Raw genomic sequence first — 24038 nt, forward strand, 5'->3', positions numbered from 1 at the left:
TGTCTAGCGACTGTCTTACCATTATGCCCCTTTCCTAAGGGTATTGTATTCAGAATTCCTCCAGTTACCTAAACGTGCCATGCTCACTCATGCCTCCAAACTGTTGCACGGTTCACTCGCTTCCCACCCTGTTTTCTCCAACTAACACGGCATTCCTTCTTTCTCCAGAAAATCACTCCTGAGCCCCTGCCTGGATTGGGGGGGCCTCATATGTGTGCTGAAAACATCTCAGCTTCTTTGGTCTACAACAGTACTTACATTGTCTGCTTGTTTGTCCCACTCCTTTACTAGACTAAGGGCAATTTAAAAGCAGGGGCTTTGGGGCGCCTAGGTGGCACAGTCGGTTAAGCGTCTGACTCTTTGCTTTGACTCAGGGTCCTAAAATCGAGCCCCGCATTGGGCTCCACGCTCAGCATGGAGTCCACTTGAGACTCTCTCTCCCTCTGCCCCTCAGCCCCCACACGCTCTCTCTTTCTCGCACTCTCTCAAATAAATAAATCTTTAAACAAATAAATAAATAAAAGCAGGGGCCATGTCTCATGCATAGTTACAATCCCAGCTCCCACCTTAATGCTCAAATGGTGGTGTTTGGAATGCATGAGGACGTGCTGATATCCAGGTGAAAGGCAGGGATGGTTGAGACAGGGAAGTTGCCATGAGCATGAAGAGGAGGAGAAAGGTGTGAAATAGGACAAAATTTTTCAAATGGGACAGCTCATTAGATTCAGGGCAATGGGAGGGGAAAAGTAAAACATGGTGGCTGGGGGCTGGGAGGATGCCTCCTCAACTGCCACAAATGATTTCAGGTGCCTGTTACTTTAACAGAGGCCTAGGAATTTAATTTCCTACATAGAACACCAGCAGCTCTATACCATACAGCCTATTCATTAGGTGTTTTTAATACAGAAAAGTATTCTTTACTGGAACAAGACAATGAAGTAGTTAAGTTCACTTTGAGCAATTCCAAGTAATACAAAGTAGGTAGTTTAAAGATAAAGTCATAGACCCCAAGAGGGAAGACACATGGCGCCATTCACAACAGAACTTGTTTTCTCATTTCTTTACCCTCTTTCTTCCCAGCTTCAGTCCAGTCCAGTACTCCATTTTTAAGCTTCTTCCTTGCTGTTAAGCAGGTGAAATTACACCTGCCAACACTACTGTCACGTTTTAAGCCTTCTAAAAACAACATCTCAACTCTTAAAATGTCAGGACTTAATTTCTCCTTTTTGGAGTGATTAGGCCCTGCCCCCTGCCCCCATCTCTCTCTCTCTCCTTCTCCCTCTCTCTCTCCGGTTTCAGATTTGTTCCCACCATCTGAGTTGTCTTTGCATGGACAGGAATGTACTCTATAGTGACACTGACCCAGATCCTGGTCCCTTCCCATTCTATTTTGGTGAGACTCCTGTGACTTAACACTGGTTCTTAACTGCAACGACATCTGATACAAGCTGGGGAAGAATTTAAAATCTATGGCTGTCCCATGATCCTTCTTTCTCCATCACTATGTAAATCCCACCTTTCCTTCCAGATCTGGCATCCAATCTGCATCCCTCAGCTAACAAACGTCCTCTTAATTCTTAGAGCACACATTTTCTGTAACAACAGAAAAGAAATGCTTGTCTCATACATTTCCTGTGGATAGTTCCTCGGGAGACACTAGTCTTCCGCCCAGCAGTGCTTGGGCTCAGTAACTCCTGGTTACATTTTTTTTTTCTCTATTTCTTTGATGTAGTGTTCCATGATTCATTGTTTGCATATAACACCCAGTGCTCCATTCAGTAAATGCCCTCTTTAATACCCATCTCCAGGCTAACCCATCCCCCCACGCCCCTCCCCTCTAGAACCCTCAGTTTCTTTCTCAGAGTCTATAGTCTCTTGTGGTTCGTCTCCCCCTCCGATTTCCCCCTCTTCATTTTTCCCTTCCTGCTATCTTCTTCTTCTTTTTTTTTAAACATATAATGTATTATTTGTTTCAGAGGTACAGGTCTGTGATTCAACAGTCTTACACAATTCACAGCGCTCACCATAGCACATACCCTCCCCAATGTCTATCACCCAGCCATGCCATCCCTCCCACCCCCCACCACCCCAGCAACCCTCAGTTTGTTTCCTGAGATTAAGAATTCCTCATATCACATTTAATGCACTTGCTCCGTGTTTCACGTGACACTCTCACGCTCTCTTTGGGATAAATGTTCGGTGATGTTTCTGAGAACATTCCACAAGAAATAGAAGTTAGTCCCGCACATGACAGTGACTTCCTACCATGTAGCCTCTGATTCTGGTCTGACCTCGCTGGAGAGCTAAATGGCCGGTGTTTTCTGTGAGACAGCACCATTACTCTTCACAGAAGCAGCCTGCACGCCCTCCGGGGAGCCCAGTCTATCAGCGGGCACCAGCGCATGGGTGAGGAAAGCCTCAGGGTCGCCCGTTCTTCCCGCGGCCCTCGCCGCACCCTCCCAGGCGGGAAGGAAGCAGGCCAGCCCGCCGCGGAGCCCGCAAGAGGGAAGGAGGCCCGGCCAGGCGGAGGGCGAGGACCCCGCGGCCTCCGCCGGCCCGCGCGCTGCCGGCCGAGCCAAGTGCAGGTGCGCGAGGGCTGGCGTCTGCGAGCATGATTACCCTCATCATGGAAGCTGCCAGACAACTTCAGCATATTCTGTGGCATGTAAACTGCCGAGAAAGAACGCTGTCAGCAGTGTCATTTCTAACGAGGGAGAAACAATATAGGAAGCAGGAAAAAAAAAAAAAAAGATAAAACCCCACCCACCCGGGCCGTACCCTAAATACCCTGGCAGGAGTCTGCATCTTTTCTCCCCCTTGACTCCCTATGGCCGGAAGGGGCCCCCAGAGGGGCCCTGCTGTACTCACTGACATTGGAGGCTGAGGGTTCGAAAAAGTGGAAACCATGAAATTGTCAAGGCCCGGAAATCTAGATAGGAGCTTCACAAGTCCGGCTATTTCCTGACCGCCTTCTTTCATTTTGCTCACAATTCTCACATACGTGTTTATCTGGACAGTGTCTGGGACCATACACAGTAATTGTTTTTCTTTTTCGGTTTGTTAGTTTTAATTCAGCTATTTTACAGTAAAAAAAAAAGTTATCTTGGTTAAAGGAAATTTCTAGCCTTTGCAAATGTTTTGAGGTTGTGGAAACTGTTTTCTTAAATAAAACTGATAAAGTGGTAAGGATATATTATACACACACACACACACACATATTGGCGACATACATATTGCCACGCGTATATTGCCACATAGATTGGCATGTGGCAAAGCATCAATAGCACAATGCATTCCGTGGTGCAGATGCTCCCTCTGGAAGCCCATCTATCCTGAAATCCTCACCGAATACCCCTCTCCCTCCCTGCCCGTCTTCATTGAAATCTGGCTTTTCCGTGAGGCTACCACAACCCCTGCTGCCTTTTTAAATGAGTGTGTTCCAGGGCGCCTGGGTGACTCAGGCAGACTTCAGGATCTGCCTTCAGCTCAGGTCATGATCCCAGGACCCTACGAGCCCTGCATCGGGCTCCCTGCTCCACGGGAAGCCTGCTTCTCCCTCTCCCACTCCCCCTGCTTGTGCTCCCTCTCTCGCTGTCTCTCTCTCTGTCAAATAAATAAATAAAATCTTAAAAAAATAAAATAAATGAATGTGTTCGTTCTCCTGCATTCCACATGCCTTAGAGCATGTCAGGATGTGGGCTTCATATCCTCCTTGTTCCCCAACTGTCTTTCACTCTCTGTCAGCGCAAGCATCCCATGTTAACAGCACTTCTGGAACAAGACACGTTTTCTGCTTATGTTCCTGCTTACATTGGGGCAGAACGGGAAACCTCCTCCTCTCCATAATTCTCATCCTTTGACAACTCTCAGTTATTCCAATTCTTGGATTTATGAATTTTGTTTCTCTTCCCTAAATATATTATTCTGTTCCTGATCTTATATTACTATTATGCTTATTCTGGTAACGAAAGCATGCCTCCCTTTAAAGAAATGCCACATTGTCTATGCAAAGCAGTTGTTTGTTTCTTGTACACAGCTTTCTGATTACTATTTGAATACAGTCAAAAAGAAATTGGATTTTTTGTGCATGCCTGATTCCCTTGCATGCATGCTTTTGTCAAAATTCTGACCCAGTAAATACAGACCTCCTCCACGTGGACCCCCAATTGATTAATTAAAGGAGAAATTCATTGCAAAATTGCCAGCAGCTGTTGGCTAGAACAGAGGCTGGGGAGGCATACACCAAACAGGCTAGCCGTGGAACAGGACCATTTCTAGAGGATGTGTCTGAATTTTTGTGGCAAGTGAGTCAATCTGAGCATTTTTTCATTCCATGGACTATTTAGAATATTTAATTTATTTTCAATTTAAAAACAACTCACACTAAACATCTTCCTTTCCTTCCTTCCTTCCTCTCTTTCTCTCCTTTTCTTTCTTTCTTTCATTCATTCTTTCTTTCTTTCTTTCTTCTTTCTTTCTTTTTTCTCTGGACCAAAGGTAAAGAAATGCATACATAGCAAGACACATCGTTCATACCAGAGCACTCTTGTTTGCATGGGAAAGCACACCCAGGAAGTGCAATTCACTTGGTACAAGACCGTGGTCAAGACCACTGAGGGAGAGAAAGCTAAAGCAGCTTCCCCTTGCAAGCCCTCTGAGTCATACAATCCCATATTCTGAATCCTGCCAACAGGGATGCAGGGCCATGAGGAATTTCAGATCCATCCCGAAGGACAGATAAAGTTGCCAACAAATATCAAGAGCAAGCAACGACAAAAATAAGGGTTTGGGCCATAGGTGTAATTAGAGATTGTGGGGAGGCAGAAGGGGAAGAAGTCAGCAGAGGAGAGGAACTACATGGGAGAAAGGGTTCAAAGTAAAACTCTCTAATAAGCCACGGCAGTGACAATTCCTAAAGGTACTTCCTGATTCCCTCACAAAAGCTAAAGTTGAAATTTTCTCCATCTGCACTCTACCTTGCCAGGAGCTCATAAATCTGGGCTCTGACCTCACCATGATGGAGAATTCGGCTGGGAGAACAGCCGCTGCGCACGGCACCAGGGGCCACCTGTGAGTCACAGCTTGTGGGAGGTTGGGGAACATCTGGCCAAGCTCATCTCCCGCCACCACCAACGGGTCTGACTCTATGTTACTTGAGTCTGTTTTAAATGTGCCTCTCTCTCCAACACAGCATCTTTGGAACATCAGGATGTTGCATAATGCCTGAGTGGAATCCAAGAACCAAGCCACACATGTAGAACTATGAGAAACCACATGTGGGAGAGAAAAATAACCTCAGCTTGAATATTATTTTTCTCCTCAAAGCAGTAAATGTGTTGGAGGCCACGTTGAATGTTTGATCCAGACTGAGAAAGGGTGTCGATGTCCGTGCTTATAAACGTGTGCACTAAAGGGACTTGAGGTATGTTTTCAAAGTAATCTTAATAGTTACCATTCATTGAGTGCCTACTAAGTATCAGACACCTTATAAACATTATCTCTTGATTATCCAATATGGCCACAAGAAGTTATTATTATGCTCATTTTTCTAATTAGAAAGCTAACTGCTGAAATAAGAAATGACTCATCCAGGTTCCACAACTGGTAAAGGGAAAAGGTAGGTCTGCACATAGTTTCTTTTGCCAAAGCCTACAGTCCTCCTCATTATGCTTTCTTCCCTATCCATCTAGAAATGCTTAAAGTAATTAGTGATGATTCCCTACAACTCCAATAAGTAGGCAGCTCATTGATCCTCCACCACAGTGGGTAGTAATTCACCAGACCTGCCCCAAATTTACCTCGATTTACTCTTAGGGAGTCCACTAAAACCTATAGAGAAGCCAGCTCACAACAGCACCTTCCAATGGGATCTTTCCTGCCTCCCTTCCTCTTCTTTTTCACTTTGTTCCAACCACAAGGGCTCAGGAATCATAGCTGCCAAGATGAGGGAGAATAAGCTAGTATGCAGAGGGGAAAAAAAAGAAGCCAGTCAAAACCCTTGCCTGGTGATAAGCGCTGGGCCTCCAGTCTCAAAGACAACCAGGCCCCAGTTACACATTTTGAGGGAAAGAGGTTAAATCAAGGTCAGAGGTGGGTTTTGTTTAATTGTTATAACACCAGAGTTGATATATTATGAATTTACTTGATACTGTGTTTGGGACTGAATGGGACTACAGGAACTTTTATTACCTACCTAAAAGTGACTAGAAATTACAAAAACCAAAGTGAATAGAATGGAACATGAACACTCCACAAAAGATTTGAGACCCCTTTGGTCAATACTAAACATGATTCAATGTGAAAATATTCCAGTCCAAATAAGAGTGATTGGGATCTATTTTATCTCTTGGCCAAAGGTTCTTTTTTTTTTATTCTTATGTTAATCCCCATACATTACATCATTAGTTTTAGATGAAGTGTTCCATGATTCATTGTTTGTGCATAACACCCAGTGCTCCATGCAGAACGTGCTCTCCTCAATACCCACCACCAGGCTAACCCATCCCCCCCCCCCAGAACCCTGTTTGTTTTTCAGAGTCCATTGTCTCTCATGGTTCGTCTACCCCTCCGATTTCCCCCGCTTCATTCTTCCCCTCCCGCTACCTTCTTCTTCTTCTTTTTTTTTTCTTAACATATATTGCATTATTTGTTTCTTGGCCAAAGGTTCTTGATCCAAGGTCCATAGTGTCCTAAAAAGACCAAGCAACATTTTATGTATATATGTACACGTGCCTTTCTCTGGAGAAGGAATCCACAGCTTTTACCAGAGTCACAAAAAGATTAAAATTATTCCCAAATCAAGAACTTCTGGAAGCCCAGGACAATCTTAGACTCCAGCTTTAGATCTGGTTTATATCTCCTTCAGATGCAGCATTGGTCGGTACGCAGCCATTCCTATCATACATAGAGTGGACCCAAGAGGTGGGATACAGACGGAACCATGCTCCAGAAAGTCCTTTGGATGTGATTCCAGAAATATCTATGGTTTAGATGGGGAGAAGATAAACATTAGCTTTGAAATTTAGGATATAGTTTTCTAGGTTATAGAGACACCTTCTAAGAACTTGGTGGCTCATTGAAGTCACCCCTATTCTGACTATATTTTGACTCTTTTCAGTGAATGGTGATATGCATGTTTTCTGAACCTTTATGCATGTTTTGGCATAAAATGCAAATAACTCAACTGATTTGATTTCCTGATGCTCAATTCCTGGCTACTAACCTTCCAAGGCCTTAGCCCCTCTGTAGTGTCCACAGTTGGATTAGGTGATGCCTGTTCTGCCTGTTCTAGCTGCTTCTTAGAAGGCAAAGCTAGTCTAAAGTGTCAGGTTTTAATTGAGCTCATAGCCCTGCAATCCCCATCACCCAAATCATGGGTACCTTTCCCCCATTTGACAAGCTATCCCAATTGTGTCCCTAGCCATTACAGCATCAGCCAGCTAACAGTCACGGATAGTGAGTCATTAGCATCTCAAGCTAGAATTTAAGAAATGCTTTCACAGAAGAACATCACAGGATATCGTTAATTTGATACACAGCAAAGTAATTAGGAAAACATTAACTCTCTTTTAAGAATCAAGCACAAATAATAAAATTTAAATTGATCTATGGAAGAGATCAATTAGCTGCTAGAAATAGTACCTTACAGTCAGTTCTCAACTATCCATATTCATAAAAAAGTGGCAGAGATAATCGAACACGGCAGGTAATTTTTAAATAATTAGTATTTGGCTTTAGAACTCTTTATTTATTTATTTGCATCAAAGTTACCTTGCTAATAATGTTTTGCTTATATTAACATTTAAATGAGGCTGCAGCTCCCTAGCAAGCAGCGACTGATTGCACAGGAAGACAACACATATCTCTACACGGTGAGAGTAGGGGAACTCAAATGAGAGATTAAAATTTTATTCTGCATTAAACTTTCCAAACTCAAATAACTGAGAATGAGCTCTAATCCTCTTGAACATGACCCCTTCGGAAATTGCTCCCTGACCTTCCAGTTAAATACCCCTGTGTGTGCCCCTCCATACTCTGTAGTTCTTCACCACACCTACCATGCCAGTTGTAATTATTTGTTCAATCTCTGTTTTCCACACTGGTGCATGAACTCCAAGGAGGCAGAAGAGAGTCTGTCTTGTTCTACATTTTATCCCCAACACCTGGAAAGCTCATTGGTACATGGTAGGTGCCCAACAAATGTTCGCTTATTGAGTGAATAAAATCTGCATCATTCTTTCAAATTATCTATGAAAAATGAGAAAGATTTATTTAACATTTATACAGAATATGTAATCAGGTCCCCAAGAGAAAGCCTGGTCTAGGGATGGGAGCTCCATGAGCTCAGGAACCCCACTGGTCTTATTCACTGCTGTGCACCAGCTGGGGGTGCAGTGCCTGATAGATTGTACATGCGCAGCAAGTACGATCAAGCCGGTGGCCCTACCACCGCCACTCACCCAAACCACAGGTGCTTTTCCCCCACTTGAGAGGTTATCTCAATTGTGTCCTTAGCTGTTGCAGCATTGACCAGCTAATAGACACAGAAACTGTTTGGGACGATGAATTAGAATAACCAAGGAAAAGTTGCAAGGCTCTAACTGCATATTTTTTTCCCACCAAGTTGCAGAGAGACAAAAGGGAAACGTGACAGAATTTTAAAGAGGGCCGGTAAGTCAGAGAGTTAGCATAGCTTTGCCTACCTGGGAACAAACAAAACCTGGCGTTGCTCACGTTTGTTTCGGTGGTAAAATCATTAGTTCCTGTCTGTCTGTCTCTGTCTCTGTCTCTTTCCCTCCCTCCCTTCCTCCCCTCCTTTCCTTCCGCCTCCCCCTCCCCCTTCCTCTCCCCTTCCCTCTCCTCTTGTCTCTGTCTCTGTCTAAAGTTGGTCTCATCTCTATTCATCTACACTTCAGCTATCTTCCTGGGGCATATCAGGACTTCTGAATCTGTGCAGCCAATCTATCAAAGTATTCTTTTTTTAAACTCTTTTGTTATTCTTCCACCCTAATGTTTCCCTCATGTGGCGTTTTCAGAATGGTAACCTTGACATCAGAATAAAAGTCATCAGTAGTATGCATAGTTCTGCTCTGGAATCCAGTGGGGGACCTGAGAACAAGTCAATACAGGCCTTCCACAGTAAAATGAATGGGCAGGAAACTTCCATTCATCAAAACACCCTTGGAGACCACCTAGTGTAGTGTCCTCACTTTACAAAGGAAATCGAGGCCCAGAGGGCCAAAGTGACCATAACATTGCAGAACCCACAGGAGAGCCCAAGAGTCATCTGGCTGACAAGGGAGATATTTTCTATTTGTGGCCACACTCAAACTCAGCAGACAGCTCCTTCCCCTCAGCATGTAGGTAGACAAAAGTCTACCCAATACTGAAAGGGTACAAAAAGGTAAAAGCTTTGACCTAGCTTCCTCCACTAGCAACCATCCTATGTATCCTTCCATAACCAAACTCCTAGAAATAGAATTTGGCACTTACTGATTTTATTTTTCCCCTCAATCTATGGCCCTCTACAAGGACAGCTATTCAGAATCTTCCCCTCCTCTCCCAGCTCTTGTCCAGCTGCTAGGAGATTTGCTCCAGATTCCAGAATTTAAGTTACTCCCTTCCTCCAGAATATATAGATTCACTTTTCCCCTTGGGGGATTTTCCAAAAGCCTAGGTAACAATCCTAACAACCTCTCAATTAAGTAAGATAGATAATATTTATTACTTTTAACCTAAAGGACACTTGTTTCAACAGGAATATTATCTCACATCTGTGCGGATGGGAGCCAGCTGACAGGGGACTCAACAGATTGATGGAGTCTTGACAAAATCACCTTCTTCTTCCTGACGTTTGAACAGCACCCTTTCCTGACATATAGAGCCAAGAAAAGTAAGTCAGAGCCTGGTGCCCTAGTGATGAGCTGACATGTGGATCCTGGGTTCATCCCCCAAGTAAGCAATTTCTTTATTCAGGTCAGTTTTCTGACTTTTGCATTAGAGGCAGGATATCAGTCAAAATGAATCCTGGCCAATTAGTCATGCTGTCCAAATCACGTGACATCCTCGCTCTATCAATTGCCATGGAGTTAGGATGGAGAGGACAGGTCAGCTATTGACTAGAAAAGTCTAAGCTTTGCTGGTGGTATTGTCACAATCTCCAGCATCCTAAGCGGGCATGGGAGACAAAGAACTATCTCAGCATGGGCTCCACTGGAAACAGAGCCTGGACAGGGGTGCCTAATTTGAAAGGCGGAGTCATGAGGCAGGGAGAGTTAATGAAAGGAGAAGTGTGACAAGGAAGGTTACAGAGCCATAGCGTGTCACTGCACTGGCCACTGCTGTACCATAAGCCTCAAAGACACACAGCTGGTCGCTCAGCAGGTGCAGCTACTCAGTCACCTGGGATGTCTCCAGGCAGGCTGTGCATCGAAGCTGCTCAAAGCAGTCCCTTCAAGGAGGAAGAAGGAAAAATGTCTCTGCGCGGCTACTTCCCCTCTCTTATCTCCCAGATTCATCACACAGGGACCTCTTTCAGCCGGATTCCGAGTCATATCACCCAGCTTCCTCAGAAGCTGCTGAAGAAGCCCATCCCACCCAGTACTGTAGTGTCCTGCTGCATGCAAGCCTGAAGTGGCCAAGGGAGCCAGAGACCCCAGGAGTTCAGCTGACCAGCCTCAGGCGGCAAAAACTGCACAGACCCATGAACGACCAACCAATATGTCTCGGTGGCAGCTGAGGGCCTGGCAAGCAGATGAGCTTTGAGAATCTGATGAGGTATTTAAGATTATAGCATACAACAGAAGCTAGGATCACAACCACATCCAAAAGCACAGACGTGGATCCTCCTTCTTCAACTTTTGCCGAATATCTCCTTGTGCTGAGAGCCTGGACTAGGTCCCTAATGGCAAAAGTATAGTAGCTTTGCCAACCTAGGCATTACAAAATCTTACGTCAAATGATACGTTCCACTAGATGTAATAATGTTCACGTGCATGCTAAGCCCTAGAAACAGACCTTGTGATGGACGACAAAGGCCATCAATGAGCTCCGAAGCACCAAATCCAATGGGTACCCTTTAATGTTTACTTAACTTGACCTCTTTACAATATTTCACACAGCTGAACTTTGTTTCAATATGAAACGTTTTCCTTCCTTCGATGCCAAATGCAGATCTCTTCTAATTCTCCTCTTCCTTTTTAGTCTCCTTTGGTGGGTGTTTTCCTCTAACTCTATAAAAACTGGTCTTCCTTGGGCGTCCTTTCTCAGCCTGATGCTCTTTTTAGTCTACATGTTCTTCCTGGGGAACCTCATCTAAAACTGCTCCTCTGTTCTAAGGATTTCCACAGCTCCAGACTTGTGAGTAAGACCCGATCCTGGCCCTCGATGGGGAAAAAGACAAAAGACATCAATTATGACAGTGTGTAGGAAAGGCTCTGCTAAAACGAGTTATGATAGCAGTGCACAAGGAGAACACTCAGCCTGAAGAATTTGCTTAAACCGATTCTGAAAGGATAAGAAAGGACTTATTCTGAAAGATGAAAAGAGGGAGAAAATTCCAGGAAAAAAAATCTCACGGAACACAGGCCTAAGACAGCACGGGATCAGAGAATAAGCAATGAATCTGAAAGGCGAGCCGAAAAATCTATAGAGACATGACTAGAAAGGGAAGCAGGGGAAGGTCATCAAAGGCCTACACGACAGGCCATGGTGTCTGGACGTCATCCTGAGAGCAGGATCAAGGCAGGGTCAGCTTTCTGTTTTATAAATATTCCTTTGTGAAGACTGTGGTTTGGAGGAGATGCCAGGGGAGGATAGAGGCCACCTGGGAGGTTGTTGCCACACCCAAGCAAGACACTTGAAGCCATCAAGAGTTTGGCAGTAATTATCTTTGTTTTCCCATCTAAAGGAACTTGCACGAGGTAAATCCCGAGCTAATTCCAATATTTTTGTCTATATACTTATGGAATAATGAATTGCTTTCTTGATTCTCAAACATTGACTTGATTTCTGGCAGGCAACTCTTCATTCAGGGTTCTCCAGCAACTCTGGGAAATAAAAACTATTTTGTAATCGTCTTTTTCTCTAGCATTTTTTTGTTCATTTAAAAAAAAAATGTTTATCAACCAGTTACAGGAGAAAAGGTCCCCTATCAGTTACTGTGAGTCATAGAAAGAAGACACAAGTTCCCGGGAAGTGATAGTCCAGTGGGGCACAGTCAGAAAAAGGATCAGCTGTGAAGTGGGACAAGTGAAAGAGGGACCGAGAGAGAAGCTCGGGCAGTGTGACATGCATGACTGCAGGAGAAGGAGTAAGTGTTTGAGAGGTTTGAGTTAGCTTGAAATGACTAGGATCTCAGTTAGGCAGGGATGAGGGGACAGGTATCCCTGACAAAGTCCCAAGGCCCGACATCACTGTGGAACGGCTAAGTTTGGTCAAATTGGCAGGTGTATAGAGGAACACAGTAGAAAAAGAAAAAAGGTGGACAATTCAGGAAGACCTTAAGACCCAGGTTGAGGCAACAGCAGAGTTGAGCTGTTGGAGCAGACATCTTCTGGGGCATCTGTGTGTCTCCATGAGGGCATTCCACAAAGCCATTTGCGGTGTACTGACTCAGCAAATTATCCCTACGACTGTTTGAACTAAAGCAAATTGAATCCATTTTCACATTGACAGCACTGTCTTATTATTAACCCAAAGAAGACGAGAGCTTCCTCACAAGTAGCCACTGTCAGAACAATTACCTTGGTGCAGCCTCAAACTTTTCCAGTCCCCTCAAGGCTCCTCATGGAAACAAAGCAGTTCAAGTGAGCCCACAGAGTTGTCTACATGTGTATTTCTTTTCACTTAGAGGAAACTTTAGACTTTAGAAGCCAGAGCCACTATTTTATGAAGGCTGTGTGAAGTCAAATTCCCTAATAGCACATCAAGATGTAATCTTAAATCCATGAGGCCGAAAGCTAAAATGCACTAGTTAAGAGAACAAGTTAATAGGTTAAACTAACATCCTAAATTAAACCCAGTGAGGAGACCTAGAAATAAGTTCAAGAGGCTCATTCCCTTTAAGGGAACCCTGAGGAACCCTACCTGAAAGGTATAGCTACAGAGAAAAAAAGAGAGAGAAAGATAACAGAGAACTAGGGACCAAGAACAAAGTCTCTGACTTCAATAAGGGTCAAAACAATATACTCCAAACTGTTCCAGATAGAAAAAAATATTCTGTCCAAAATTAAATGATGTTATGTATAGTCATAGTTGTGAATCTTTATACAGTAACTTGGCAAGACAGAAAAATATTTTATCTCTTAACTTGGTGGTATAATCTATCTACTTCATCAAATGTTAAGGTGCAAAAGTCAGATTAATTCTTTCATTGTTAATTAATATCTATCCTGGGTTTGTGTCTGGTTTTCTTTTCATTTGTGTTTATTTTCAAGATTTCTTCATCTGTATACCATAATTATATGTTCTTATCAGAGATGAGTCCTTACTAATTTCAGCTTAGTCCTTACTCCCTTCTAATTCTTTCCTCTTCCTGTTTCTCACCTACCCTCCCCTTCCCAAGGCCAAAATGGTGGACAGAAGGCAAGTACAAAGGAAGCAGAAAGATACTGTGGTAAGCGTGTTGATAGAAATGGTTCCTATCTTTCCTCACCTCAAAACCCTGGCGCCTGTGTGGCTCAGTTGGTTAAGTATCCAGTTCTTGATCTCAGCTCAGGTCTTGATCTCAGGGTTGTGAGTTCGAGCCCCGAGTTGGGCTCCATGCTAGATGTGGAGCCTACTTAAAAAAAAAAAAGAAAAGAAAAAAAACTAACAATACCTTCACAGTCTGGGATTTGGAATTTAGAACTACTTTCCCCACCTTTGTTGTCTCCTCCCAGTGGGTTATTATCATCTCATGTGAGTGCAGAAGGATAGAGGATGAGTAAGCTAGACCATGTCTCACATGGCACCCTGTTTTTACTTTGGTGTCTAAGAACCAAAGAAGTTCAAGGTTGCTATATAAGTTTTCCATCGTTGCTGTAACAAGTCACCACAAACTGGGTGGCTTAAAAAATAAAAATCATTTTCTCACAGTTCTGCCAGCCGAAAGTTCAAAAATCAAAGCCACACTCCCTCGGAAGGCTCTAAGGAAGAATCCTTCCTTGTCTTTTCTGGCTTCTGATGGCTACTGGTATTTCTGGACTTCCTGGGCTTGTGGCTGCATTGTTCCAATCTCTTCTATGTCTAATCACTGTGCCAGCCTCTATGTCTTTTCTTCTATTGTCTCAAGTCTCCCTCTGCCTTTCTTTCATAAGGATATTTGTCATTGGATTTAGGTCCTACCCAGATAATCCAAGATGATTTCTTCATCTCAAGATCCGTAACTTACTTACATCTGCAATTACCCTTTTTCCAAATAAGGTAATAACCACAGATCTCATGAATTAGGACATACACATATCTTTCTGGAAGCTACTACTCAAAGCATTACAATGTCCACATATAGAGGGGTAACTTTCTTGCTGGCTACCAAAGCCCTGCCTCAGAGAGTCAAACACTCTCCCAAGCCAACCAGTGCCACAAATATTATCCCAAGACTGAGTCAGAACACTAGACTTCTTAATTGTGTGTCCAAGAAAAGCAAATGGCAGTCTGCTCCTATTGGAGAATTTAGACAAAGGCTGAGAATCATCAAAGCAGTGACTCTTTCAGCAGGAGATAGAAACAGTTGGAACACTAGGATTTAGGTACTTCGTTTACATGCCACTTGTCAACTATTTTAATACATACAGGCTATTGGTAGTGTGAAGTCTTTTGGAGAGAAATATGCTCAAAATGGTAATATTTTACCTCGAAAAATGATATAGAACCCTTTGCCTTCATGTTACATTGCATTTCAAAAGAAGGTAGACATTATGCTGTCTTGTACCAAATGCCCTCAAGATTTTTTTTTTTTTTTGAAACTGTAATATAAAACATCTTTTTCTCTGGCTCTAATGCAATTTCTTTGAGTGATGTGTAAACCTTACAACTGTTTGTAGCTCTGTGTCAGTATCCATTACTTTTGAAATGACCCCTACATTTCACATTCCATATAACATTTTCCTGTCTTCTCTGGGAATTGCAGAAGATCCTTCGTAGACACACTAATTGCTTGTGACACCCACAGTCCTTTTGAACACTGGCGTTTTCTTGGTGAACCAGTAAATACTCTGTTATTTGGAGAGGACATTGTTGCAAAACACTTTCCCTGAATCTTGCTTTCCACTTAAACATCATAATCACACAAGGCTGAGTTATAGCTTCACTGCTGCCCATGCATATTGTACTCTTAGCGTTGCAGGACCTTCAGAAACAACTCTGTCCATCAAAGTACCAGTAGTGATCTCTTTTGTGGGTATATTAATCTCACAGAAAATAAGCATTATGATTTAGACAATAAAGCTTGCAAAGACCTGTCAAATCTGTATTTTTTAAATGCTTTACATTACATTCTTCCAAAACACACCCCACTGCATTGACCTTTAAGCACATTAACCTCTGCAGGGAAATTCCTTTAATCCATATTATATGCATAAAACCTCTAATTCAGCATTTAGTGAGGAAAATAGATTGTAGTTGGTGCTAAAATGTCAGTGAGTCACCCACATCTGACAGTAGATTTGCTGAATGACAAACAACAGCATTAAGCTTGTCTTAAAAGAAAACGGAACATGGCTAAAAACACTGGTAGGTCCAAGGCAAATGTTCAAAAAATAGGCACATTCTAGTACACCAATATCTGACTTACAAAGATTCCTACATATAAATTGTAGGTTGCAGTTTTCTGGTTTTTCCTTATTCCTGGCCACAAGATAAATACCCTAATTTGCCCAACCTCTTCTCCTCGCTTTCCCATTTCTTGCCTTTCACTCCTCACAACTTGGTGGATTTTAGACATGTCTTCTTCTTTTTTTTTTTTAACTGAAATATATTTGACATGTAACATTGTGTAAGTTTAAGGTATTCAACATGTTGCTTTGATATATTTTGATATTGTAATATGATTGTCTTTGGAGCGTAGGCTAACACCCCTATCATCACATAATTATCATTTCTTTTTTGTGCTGGGAATAATTAACACCTAGTCTCCTAGCAAGTTTGATGTTTATGATACAATATTGTTGTCTATAATCACTGTGCTTGCGCATTAGATCTCTAGGACTTCTTTATCTACTAGTTCTTTCTGAAGCATCCACATGTCCTTATCGCCCTCAATCCTCTCCTTCTTCCAAGCTCTCCTTTAACTCTTCCACTGTGACTTCAGAAAATTTCCATGCCTTTTTTCTTTTCCTTACTTTGTTCCATTTATGAATCAAATAAAATCACTATAGTCACGACTGAGAAGCATTAAGTGTACTGTTCACAACATCGTAAAATCTAGAGAAAGGAAAGCCACATAGTTAGAAGTGAACTATGGCATAATAAGGGATCAGCATCTCGACCACTGAGCCCTTCAAAACACCCACAAAATCTTCTCTCTCTAATTTAGCATCATATGTCCCTCTGGTTTGACTGATCGGCTTCAAGGGCAGACATTCAAAGTAAATTCAAAACAGTTTCTTACCTATTTTTAATTTTTCTGTTTTATTCACTAGCATTGTACATACTGTTTTCTCTTTATTTTTTTTTTTAATTTTAAATATATAGTCATTTGTTTCACTGTGCTAATAAGACGTTGTAAGCTTTCAAATTAGTTCCATCACATTTGGAACCTTTTTCCAAGTGATATACTGAGTCAAGATGCAAATGAATGCTTAAAGAGTGACCCACTGTGCATCGATGACCATATTATTCAGTGTTTTCCCCATAGACAAACCTTATCTATTCAATGCTGCATCTAAAACTAAGAGTTGCTCATTTTTGTGTGTAGGTTTTTTGCCACCCAAAATTGAAAGAGTTAATCATTTCAAAGATTCAGAATTCTCTAAGCACCTTTCAATTTATTTTCCAAAGGCAAACCAAATGCTCCAAATCTGCTTAAAAGGGATAAAGAAGATGTGGTCCGTATATACAATGGAATATTACTTAGCCATCAGAAAGGATAAACACCCAATATTTGCATCAACATGGATGGAACTGGAGGAGATTATGAGTGAGCTAAGTGAAATAAGTCAAGCAGAGAAAGACAATTATCATATGGTTTCACTTATTTGTGGAACATAAGGAATAGCATGGAGGACATTAGGAGAAGGAAGGGGAAAATGAAGGGGGGGATATCAGAGGGGGAGACGAACCATGAGAGACTATGGAATCATACTGAGAGTTTTAGAGGGGAGGGGGGTGGGGTATGGGTGAGCCCGGTGATGGGTATTAAGGAGGGCACGTACTGCATGCGGAGCACTGGGTGTTATACGAAAACAATGAATCATGGATCACTACATCACAAACTAATGATGTACTGTATGGTGACTAACATAACATAATAAAAAAAAATTATAAAAAGAAAAAAAAGGGTGATCCTTGGTCAGAAATCTGGGGATTTGGGAGGGGGCAATGTATGGTTCATTCAGTGAATCTAACATTCCCCATTTTACAGCACATGTGTATATTCAACATTTCTTCATTCACTTACTTGCCTCTTTGTTGTCTTTCCTACTAAGGAGTAAGCTCTGTAAGAGCGGGGATCTTGTCTGTCTCTTCTTCCCCAGTGTCCCGGTACCTAGACTGGCATAAAGTTGATACTCAAGAAACAACTTTTGAGCAAATAAAATATTTAATTAATCAGTTAATTATTTTGATTATTTAGGTTCTGGTTGGCTTTGCCTTTACTTATTTCATCATTTTAAAAAGAAAAAGAAGACTTGAGCATGTGTATGCTAGATTTAGAATCCTAGAAACTAGAGCTGGAAGAGAGCCTAGAAATTGTGTCATTTAAAATATTGATTTTATAGCTGAGGGAATAGGGTAATAGGGAAACAGGCTAAGTCATATGATGCCCAAGGCCCATCATAGCTGGGTAATGGCCAAGTTGCTATCCCAGTCATTAAACCACTGGGCCTCTTTGGGAGACACAGAGCCTATCCTTCCCATAGTAGGAGCTGGTGTGATCTTATTGGCTCACCAGAATATATGTAGATCTCTATTTGCAAAATAAAACAAAAGGTGTGATAAAGGATTGTGTGACAGAAGCAGGATATTTTCCTGCATTATTTTCATTTAGCCGACAAACATTTATGCACCGGGGACATGAGTGGCTTGTGGGAAAACCAGAACGAAGAGCACAAGCACCACCACATGTACCAGCCTTGACCAGGTCCAGAGCTTAGACACAGCTGAGCTTGGGAGGGAACGTGGGGCAGGTTCCAGTAGACAAAGTTCAGAGTCATTGTTTCCCTTCATCTTCACAACCACCCCGTAAGGCAGCAAGGAAGACACTGTTCCAGTTGTACAAATGAGGAACCTAAAGGTGAAAGTAGTTGGCAAACTGCTCCAGGTCACACGGGTAGTTGGTGACAAGAGACAAAATGAAGTCCTCTTATCCCATGACAGTTCAATGTATTGTTTTCACTATGCAAATGTGTGTACTTTCTTGGTCTCAAATTCTTTTTTTTTTTTTCCTGAATTAGTTGGATTTAAACCTACCTCCTACCTCCTGTCCCCAGATCAGGATCTGAGCTCTTGGCTAAGATGTTTACAGACTCTTTACTTTTGTCTGAAAAAATAATTATTATTTGCTCTCCTTAGTGCTCTACACAGGGAATGCATTTCTCTTCTTACAAGTCTTCAAATGGTTAACTGACAAATATAGTAAACCCTAGAAGAATGTGTAGCCTCGAGATTCTGTGGTTTCAAGGTTTCCACTGCAGAATATATACTGAACTTTCCCCTTCTCTCTCCTCTCTGCTACCCATAAAAACATATATACACGGTGTGATTATATGGCACCCCCTTTCCACCTGAAATTGTTATCATCACAAGCACTCGTGGATTAGACTAAGGCAAATATAACAGAGGCCATTGGTGGGGCTGAAGTGGAAGATCACTGGGGGTACACCATAAGAAAAAATCTGAATAGGTGCTGTGGTGGGAAGAGAGGTAATGTACGATGGCTGGATCACAGAAGGGGGTCATTGGCAGAAAAGGAATATCCAAAAAGAAACCTTAGGAGATGCTAAAATAGGAGACAAGTTGCTGAGACTAGAACAAAGATAGAATAAATAGTGCAATTACCCCCAGTTGCCTCTGACCATCTCTGCAGCAAAATGCCAACCGGGTACTTCAGTTTTTGAAGAAACCAACTGGAGAATATTGGTGAAAAGGCCAATTGTGTCTTCAGTGCCTTTTTTAAGGGACCCAAGGCACAGACAGCTCTTCTCATGTGGCCATGACCATGGCCGGCTGCAGCAGCTTAGCAGGGCCACTACCAATAGAGGGTCCCTGTGTGGCAAGCCTCAGTCATCCCATCCTCCATCATTTGGCCCCCCTAGAGGCCTGGGTGCATCCTGCATGTCTAAGCTCCATTCACCCCTCTCCTTGTGCACAATCTCCCCCCACTGTCTACCCCTTAGATCTATGGTACACATATCCACTGCACCACAGTCCACTCTTATAAGGACAAACTGTTTCCTTGAAAGCCAGCTCACAGGTTTAAGCAGAATTTTGAGTTCCCCAGATATGGTCCACCCAGAGCTAGGCACTGGGTGGGCACATCCCTTTGGCCATCTCCCCACTGTCTCCTGTCCTCAGCAAGAACAACCAGATGTCCATGAGTACTTGGGACCAAGGCAGGACCCTGACTACTTGGGTCTAGGGGTAACATTGAAACTTGGAGCCATATGGGTAAAAGAAGCCAGTAAGTTTTCAGGTTCAGAAATCCTGAAGTAGTTCTTCACAAAACCAGTAATTGTGGTTTGCAGGATTTCTGACACCAAAGCCCAGCTTCCTACTGATAAGATGAGGGGGAAAAAAAAAAACACAGAAATTGTGTAGGATACAGTTAACCTGTGAACAAGTACACATCTTTTAGACTTAGACATGAAATAGGGCATGAATGTATTCCCCAAATTAAAATGGATGTCTTAGACACTCATAGCCTAAACTAAATAATCCCCCCAGCTTTATTACCTTTTATATTAATTTGAAGAGAAACTTTCAACTTTGGATTATAGAACAATTGTAAGGACAATGGATGCTTCCCTTGGCTCTTCCCTGGAGGTAAAAGCATAAAAGCATAGCTTTAAAAAGCCTATCTAGTTGTTTGCTAAGTGTGAGGAAATGGAGGTTAATTAATCTAGTTTTGGGAATGCTAGATAATATCTGTGTTCAGTTGCTTATACATTATGCTGTCCAATTAATTCTTCCCAAGGACGTTAACACAAGATTATTCAGCTCAAAACTTCTGGCTTGAAACTTTTCAAGGTCCTTGGGGTGACCATGAGAAAGAACACATTTAAGAAACTATCACCTTCTTTTAGTCTTTCATCCTAGTTGGAAGCTGTGCTCTTCTCAAAGGTTAACGAGGTTGCAGAACCTTCAGGGAGTGTGGCCAGGACACCCATTTCAATTGCTCTCACGTGCTTCTCTTGTTTAATTCTCGGAAGCAAAGTCTGGAGCCTGTGTTCCAAGATGCCTGCCATTCAGCCCACCAGGGCTTCCTTCAGAAGCTGCCTGGGCCCAGAAACAGTCAGACGCCCTTGGAATCTTTAAACGCTTTTCTGACAGAAGGTTTGGCTATTTCTTCTCCCGGTGCTCATTTTAAAGTTAAGCACATGAACACACATTTTTTGAATCCCAAAGAAGACTTTTAATTGATTCCCTGAATATTTTAAGGTCTACTAATTCCATTGATGTTGCAAAACTGCAATTCATTCCAGATACTGTTCTAATCACATTCATTCACAGGCTTATTTTTCCCTGCCAGCTAATATTTTACCTTACATCAATAAATCTTCAGCTTTCTAGCAAAATTGTGTACAAAATAAAATGAATTGCCCAACCTCCTGATTGTTCCACAGGGGTTGGGTTACCCAACACCCCTCCCTCGGAGATGATAAACTAAAGAATGCATATGCTACTCATTTGTGACATGTAAAACTGGATTATTTCAAGTTTTCTTGCATAGTCGACCCATTTAATTTTTTCTTTTATCTTACATAAAGTGAGAAAGGAACATAACTGTCACTCAGATGTAGATGAAAGACCTTACAGTAGGTTAAAATAACTCATACACCAATGTCCTCTATGGGACATGACTTCTTTTCAGTAATGATGTTTAATTAGGATGTATCCATCCATGGTGTCTTTGTCCATTCTTGTGTACTGGCAATAGCTTATGAAAAAAAAAAATGGCCCAGAATCAAATGTGCAGCATATGTCATTAAAACAGAAAACAGGTAAATGACCCACATGGCAAACTAACCGAGTCTCTTGGGATCATTTGCTAATGCTGTGTGTACTGGAAGAAGAGGAAGTGGGAAAGCCCATCCACAGAGCTCAGAGCTAGATCTCTCCAGATGAACTGGTAAATTTTCTGTCATTAAACAATAAGAGTCCAAGAGATATAGAATTATGGTTAAGAAACCACATGGCCCTGGGGCACCTGGGTGGCTCAGATGGTTAAGCATCTGCCTTCGGCTCAGGTCATGATCTCTAGGTCCTGGGATTGAGCCCCATGTTGGGCTCCCAGCTGAGCAGGGATTCTGCTTCTCCCCCACCCTCTGCCTCTCCCCCTGCTTGTACTCTCTCTGTCTCTCTCTCAAATGAATAAATAAAATCTTAAAAAATAAAAGAAGCCACATAGCCTTGACTTCTAGCAATGCTGCATATAAGCTGTGAGCTTGGGTAAGATAATTAACCTGTGTGAAAACTACATTCTTCTTATATTGAATATAAAATAAAATTTTGCAGGTAAGGTGTTTAATACAGTACCTGGCATATAATAAGCCCTTTAAAAATGTAAGCTAAAAGAAAAAAAAATAGTTGTGTTTTGCATTCAACTACCATCACTTCTCTTAAACTGGGTTTTATGTCATAATCATAAGCCAAAAATTTTTCTACAAGGCCCTAGAGACATTACTTGACTCCCACCTCACTACCTCATTATAAAAACATCACTACCCCTCTCATCATCCACTTCTACCCTCCCACACTCACTTAACTCCAGCCATACCAGCCTCCTGGTTGATCTTAGAACATGGTAGGTACAGTACTGCCCAAGAGCCTTTCTATGTACAATTTCCCATGCCTGGAAATATTCATGGCTTATCCTCACAATTCCTGTAGGTCTTTGCTCAAACCTCAGTTGTTTAAGGAGGTCTTCCCTAATTATCCTCATTTAAAATTCCACCCCTGCTTCCCAACATTCCATATCCCCCTTCCCTGCTTTTTCTCTGAAATATTTATCACCACCTGACATACTATACATTTTAGTTGTTTATGTGTATGTTGACAGTCTCCTCAACAGGAACATAGGTTTTGTAAAGAGAAGGCCTATTTTTCTGTTTCTGAAAGTAAAAAAAGAAGAAAATAACAAACATGAAACACAGAAAGGCAAAATAGTAGGGCACAGAATTGAGATACAAGACAAAAAATTAGCATAAAACTTGAGAGAGGAGTAAATGGAGTTAAAGTATTTTAAGACCTTTTACCATCAAGAAAATGGATAAAAAGAGTCAAACAATATTAGTCTCTGATAATTTAAAGATACATATTGTGTACTTCAGGAGAAGCCCGGAAAGAGTAGCAACTGTACACCTACCAAGCTGATGTGATGGGGGAAGGGAGACAAGAACACATTACTAATAAATCATCTATCAAAACACAAGGCAAGAAAGAACAAAAATAGGAGAATAAAGAAGGTTAAGTAAATTGAAAACATATAAAATGGGAGATTTAAACTCAAATGTGTCAGTGATTATAGCATATGCTCCTATTAAAAGACAAAAATGGTCATATTGAACTTTTAAAATTCGCTATATGATGATTATAAATAATACATCTCAAAAGAAGAAACAAAATTTGAAAATAAAAGGATAAGCCATCAAGCCATGAAGAGAACCATTAATGAATATTACTAAGTCAAAGAGGCCAATTTGAAAAGTTTACATATTGTATGATTCCAACTGTATGACATTCCAAAAAAGGCACACCTATGGAGACAATAAAAAGTCAATGGTTGCTAGGAATGAGGGGGAGGGGAAGGAATGAATAGAACAGAGAGGATCTTTAGAGCAGTGAAAATAGTCTCTAGGATATTATAACGATGGATATATGCCCTTATACATTTATCCAATCCCATAGAGAGTATACCAAAAGTGAATCCTAAGGTAAACTACGGATTTGGGTAATGATGATGTGTCAATGTAGGTTCATACTTGGTAATAAATGTACCATTCTGGTGAATGATATTGGTGATGGGGGAGGCTGTGCATGTGTGGAGACCGGGGGTACATGGGAAATCTCTGACCGTCCTCTTGATTTTGTTAAAACGGCTGCTCTAAAAATAAATTCTTTAAAAACATATACAATTAAATGTACAAATCTTAAAAATAAATCTAAGAATTAGAAAAATCAGAATAGTCCTATAATTCTTAAATTTATTAAATCAGTAAGTAAAAATTCCCACCAAAAGAACTCCAGATCCAAGTTTTATTGGTGAAGAAATAACTACAATTCTACATCAACTTTTCAGAGAAAATAAAAATAGTTCATTTTTATGAGACTAGCAAATGACAGCCTTTTTATAAGACTTGATGCCAAAACCTGACAAAACCATTATAAGAAAGGAACTGTGGACGAAGCTCACTCATTTACATATGATTCCAGTACTATACACAGATAGCAAGACTCAGTATTACAAAAATATTGGTTCTCCCTCAAGTTTTTTATATATTCAAAGAAATCATGTTTAAAACCCCAACATTTAGACTGAAACAGGAAGAAACTGACAACTTGAATAGGCCAATAACCAGTAACGAGATTGAAGCAGTGATCAAAAACCTCCCAAAAAACAAGAGTGCAGGGCCTGATGGATTCCCTGGGGAATTCTACCAAACATTCAAAGAAGAAATAATACC

At 41.6% G+C, this 24038-nt stretch overlaps 1 long non-coding RNA gene across 1 annotated transcript in view; it reads right to left on the reverse strand.

Moving 5' to 3' along the window:
- Positions 1 to 12484: 12484 nt before the first annotated feature.
- LOC115944782 (uncharacterized) overlaps positions 12485 to 24038 on the reverse strand; it is a 157916-nt gene continuing 146362 nt past the window's right edge. Inside the window, exons 5-7 of the long non-coding RNA XR_014144293.1 lie at positions 17597 to 17688; positions 16320 to 16401; positions 12485 to 13780 (exon numbers count right to left, since the gene is read on the reverse strand). This is a non-coding gene — a long non-coding RNA (uncharacterized LOC115944782). The remainder of the gene's footprint in view (positions 13781 to 16319; positions 16402 to 17596; positions 17689 to 24038) is intronic.

This window comes from Leptonychotes weddellii, chromosome 4 (genome assembly GCF_054177405.1).
Source record: "Leptonychotes weddellii isolate Sample4059 chromosome 4, ASM5417740v2, whole genome shotgun sequence".
Classification (NCBI taxonomy): Eukaryota; Metazoa; Chordata; class Mammalia; order Carnivora; family Phocidae; genus Leptonychotes; species Leptonychotes weddellii.